We start from the raw sequence: 5,000 nt of genomic DNA, 5'->3' as shown, positions 1-5,000 counted from the left end.
TCACTGCAGAGATGTTATGAACATTTTCTGCAGCGAAACATGCAGCAAAACCGCAAAAAATCCACGGCAAAATCCGGTAAGTGCGCACATAGCCTTAGTCATGGGTCTTCCAGCAGGACAATGACCCCAAACAAACTTTAAGGGGCACCCAGAAATAGAAGCAAAGCGCTAGAGAGATTTGAAGTGGCAGCAGTGAGTCCAGATCTAAATCCCATGGACACCTGTGGAGAGATCTTAAAACTGCTGATGGGAGCAGACGCCTTCAAGTAGGAGAGACCGGGAGAAGTTTATAAAGAAGAGTCCGAAATTCCAGGTGAGAGGAGTAAGAAGCTTGTGGACGGTTATAGCAAGCGAATGATTGCAGTTATTTATTACAAAGGGTAAAGGGTGTGCTGCCAAATATTAGGCTGAGGGGGACAACAATTTTGCCTTTTTTTTTCCTTTGTTTTATTTGTGTTGTTCTGATGCACACAAAGGAAACAAACGTGTGTAACTGCAATCATTTTCTAGGAGAAATACTTCATTTTCTGGAAAAAGTGCAAGAGGGCCAACACTTTCAGCCATGACTATGTGTGTACATAAGGTATGCACACCAGTGATTATGCAAGGGGAATACATGGAATAGCAGACACTGCTGTGTGAATACTGACATGAAAAATCCAATAGCTATATGTAAGAATGAAATGGGAAAAATGGAACCTGCATTACTGCCATGAACATATGAAAAAACATATAGCTCACATATAGCTATTGAATTGTTCATGTCAGTATTCACACAGCAGTTTCTGCTATTCCATGTATTCCCCTTGCATAGTCACTGGTGTGCATACCTTATCTCCCCATAGTGATGTTTTTTTAGGTTTTTGCACCCAGTTCAGACATAGAATGGAGTTCCAAACGTTATTCCTTATTTATGTGTGTACATATACAGTATATACCGTATATACAGTACAGACCAAAAGTTTGGACACACCTTCTCATTCAATTTACTTTATTTTCAGGACTCTGAAAATTGTAGATTCACATTGAAGGCATCAAAACTATGAATTATCACATGTGGAATGAAATACTTAAAAAAGGTGAAACAACTAAAAATATGTCTTATATTCTAGGTTCTTCAAAGTAGCCACCTTTTGCTTTGATTACTGCTTTGCTCACTCTTGGCATTCTCTTGATGAGCTTCAAGAGGTAGTCACCGGAAATGGTTTTCCAACAGTTTTGAAGGAGTTCCAGAGATGCTTAGCACTTGTTGGCCCTTTTGCCTTCACTCTGCGGTCCAGCTCCCCCCAAACCATCTCGATTGGGTTCAGGTCTGGTGACTGTGGAGGCCAGGTCATCTGGTATAGCACCCCATCACTCTCCTTCTTAGTCAAATAGCCCTTACACAGCCTGGAGGTGTGTTTGGAGTCATTGTGCTGTTGAAAAATGATTGATGGTCCAACTAAACGCAAACCGGATGGAATAGCACGCCGCTGCAAGATGCTGTGGTAGGCATGCTGGTTCAGTTGTTGCGGGCGGCGAGGCACTACGCTCACCACGCTCAGGTCCGGCGCTGCTGCTGCTCGGTGGCTCGAGCGGTGGGCCGAATCCGGGGACTCGAGCGGCGCTCCTCACCCGTGAGTGAAAGGGGTAGTTTGGTTTGGGGATTTGGTCCGTGACGCCACCCACGGGTTGTGGTGAGGTTGGGCACCACCGCTGCTGGTGACGGGGATCCCGGAAGCGATGGCAGGGAGCAGCTGGGATATTTTCCCCTCCGTGGGTAGGGGTTGGTGGTCCCGGGGCCCGGTGAGATGACGGGGAGGCAGGGTTGGCCAGGTGCAGGGTCGCTTGGGCTGCGCAGTGCGGTGCCGGATGGCACGGTAGTACTCACTCAGCCACAAATGGATACAAAGTCTCTGGTAAACCAAACGGGTCCCGCAGCCAGCTGCTGTGGTTTCTCCCGGACGGTTGGTGGTGACTGCCTTTCCCTGCACCTGTGTGTATGTTCGGTCCCGATGGATTCCCACCGGTAACCCGCTCCCCAGCGTGTATATGTGCCGGAGGAGCCCTTTTGCCCGCAGGCTCTGGCCCTTGGAACTCTAGCTGTGGCGGTAGCTGTATTTCCTCTTGCTGGTTGGACGGTTGCCTTCAATCGGGTCTTGGCTGCTAGGAAACCCCTGACGGATTTGACCTATTTAACGGCGACTCCAAGCCTGGTCGGGGTCCGCAGGCCCTGCCGGTTTGTGCTGGCTTCACTTCGCTCCCCGGTTCGGTACCGGCGGGCCACCGCCCATCCCCGGTCCTACGGTTCCGCGTTGATCTGCCTCTCCTGCAGACGGCCACCACCGTCTGCCAACCTTGCTCTGGGTGCCCGGGCCACGTACCCAGACACAGTCAGTTTGTTCCTCTACTGCTACTTCACTCCTTCACTTCCCTAACTGCACTCGAGCTCTGCCCGAACTTAACTGACTTCCTTTTCCCGCCTCCAGCACTGTGAACTCCTCGGTGGGTGGGGCCAACCGCCTGGCTCCACCCCACCTGGTGTGGACATCAGCCCCTGGAGGCAGGCAACAAGGATTTTGTGTCTGACTGATGTGCCTATCTCGGGGTGGGGGTGCATGTTGTAGTACCTGTGACGACCTGGCTAGTCCAGGGCGCCACACAGTATGCCTTCAATTTTGAATAAATCCCCAACAGTGTCACCAGCAAAGCACCCCAACACCATCACACCTCCTCCTCCATGCTTCACGGTGGGAACCAGCCATGTAGAGTCCATCCGTTCACCTTTTCTACAAAGACACGGTGGTTGGATCCAAAGATCTCAAATTTGGACTCATCAGACCAAAGCACAGATTTCCACTGGTCTAATGTCCATTCCTTGTGTTCTTTAGCCCAAACAAGTCTCTTCTGCTTATTGCCTGTCCTTAGCAGTGGTTTCCTAGCAGCTATTTTACCATGAAGGCCTGCTGCACAAAGTCTCCTCTTCACACTTGTTCTAAAGATGAGAAGGTGGGTCCAAACTTTTGGTGTGTACTCTATATATATATATATATATATATATATATAAGGGCGCGAAGTTGAAGCCCCGCCCCCTGGGAACACAAGCCGGAAGTAAGACCCTGAGGCCGAAAACAAAACTAGAGAGCCGCGTCTAGAGACTGCTCCCGGAAAACCAAGTGGGAGAAGCGGGAAGATGTCCGCGCCCAATGCTAATGGTGGAGCAGTGCCTCTCGCTGGCGTGGCGGCGCTTAGAAGTGGCAGAGGCGGAGCGGTGGTTACCGCAGAGGAGCAAAAATCGGACCGCTTACCACTGGGGACCGCTGCCTGGCTGGAGCGAGAACTAGTGAGGTTCTGTGTCCGGGTGCAAGCTCAGTCGTTGCAACAAGTGCTGGATGGGAAAGCGGAGGTCCGGAGAATGGTGGCAGTGGTGTGGCCCCATGAGAGGAGAGCCGCCCATACAGTTCCGCGTCGGGAGAGAGGAACACAGACCCTCCCGGCCTCGCTGACCTGCCCGGAGCCAGAGCCCGTTCCCAGCATGGCCGAGGTGCACCGGCCGACAGAGCTCCCAGAAGTGGCGGTATCACCTGCTATACCACCTCCATTCCCGATGGAAGCCCGGAGTTCCAGAATGTGCTGCGGCTGGTCCAGGGATGCTGTCCCTAGAGCGCTGAGTGAGCCGTACGGCCCTATGCAGCAGTGGTAGCGGAACCCATAAGTCTACCAATGAAAGTTAAGTTAAAAGTTGACTGTTTAAAACCCGGTCACCCTTGTTGAACGTCCTCATGTTCCCGGAGGAGGCCATCTGTACCGCAGGTGGAGGGTGGCAGGGCAGTTGCAAAAAGTTGACAGTTGGAGCTCTATTCTTGTTGAACGTCTTCCCCTTGCTTGTTGAAGTGAAGATGCCATCAGGGGTCGGAGCCCCTGGTGGAGGATGGAGCCATACCCAGAGGAGCAATTGTACTGTACTCGCACCGTCGGCAGCTGGAGGGAGGGGTCTTTGGACAGTGTTGCACCAGGAGTGAAGGTGGCACTGGGATCCGTGCTGCCAGAGCGGTAGTCTTGTGGGAAAGTTGCAGAAGGAGGCTGCCCCGGCAGCGGTCTTTAAATCTTTTACCTACCTTCTTGTTGCTCGCCGCAGTCTCTGGAGAGGCTGATTGGAGGAAGGGCCTGCGGAAGAGTAGGCCGAGGCCCAGTCACCACTGCAACTGGTGACAACCCTCCAGGCCAGGGGTCCCTGGACTTGGGGCCCGTGATAAGGACTGCTGGGTAAGGAACTTTTTACCCGACCCGTGTGGGCGTCACCCGGACCCGTTCCTGGACTTGGGAAAAGGGGTGCGCACCAGTGTTAGCGCTGGCACCAGGGAACAGGTTGTTTTGGGTGGGAGCAATGAGAAGGTGACTCGTTCCGTTTGCAACGTTTAAGAATTGTGCCTCCCGTAAAAGGAAGAAAAATGTTATTACCTGTTTGAAATGTTATTATACTTGTCACTCCTTTTTTCTCTTTTTCTACAGTTCCAGTTATAATAAATGTTGGTGGTCGGACAGCCCGCGGACGGTCTGTATTTAACCAAGGGGGAATGTGACGCCTTGGCAAAACCAGGTAGTCACACAGTTTAGGCCCCTGAATAACACCATCTCACACAGGGTTACACACAGCCGACCTGAAACCCTACTCACCCCCCACCCACCCAGGGAAAGAAAGGCAAACCAGTGGGCGGGACCAAGCGGATGGAGAACGCCTACCTAGGGGTCTGGAGAGCCCGGGGGGGGGGGGGAAGCAGTAGTCTGAAGTTGAAGTTCTAGTTCATTAAGAGGGCACATCTCCTCATTAAGGGGGGGGGCACAGCTCTTCATTAAAGGGGCACACCTCTTCATTAAGGGGGGCATATCTCTTAAAGTGGTTGTCTGGGACTTTAACATTGATGGCCTATGCTTAGGATAAGTCGTGAATGTGTAATCAGTTCCCAATGCCAAAACCACTCAGTTGTGGATCTGTATAGCACAGCTACATCAAGGGAAGA

The sequence above is a fragment of the Anomaloglossus baeobatrachus genome, chromosome 4 (genome assembly GCF_048569485.1).
Source record: "Anomaloglossus baeobatrachus isolate aAnoBae1 chromosome 4, aAnoBae1.hap1, whole genome shotgun sequence".
NCBI lineage: Eukaryota > Metazoa > Chordata > Amphibia > Anura > Aromobatidae > Anomaloglossus > Anomaloglossus baeobatrachus.
The sequence above is the reverse complement of the archived record's forward strand: the minus strand, read 5'-3'. Positions refer to the sequence as shown.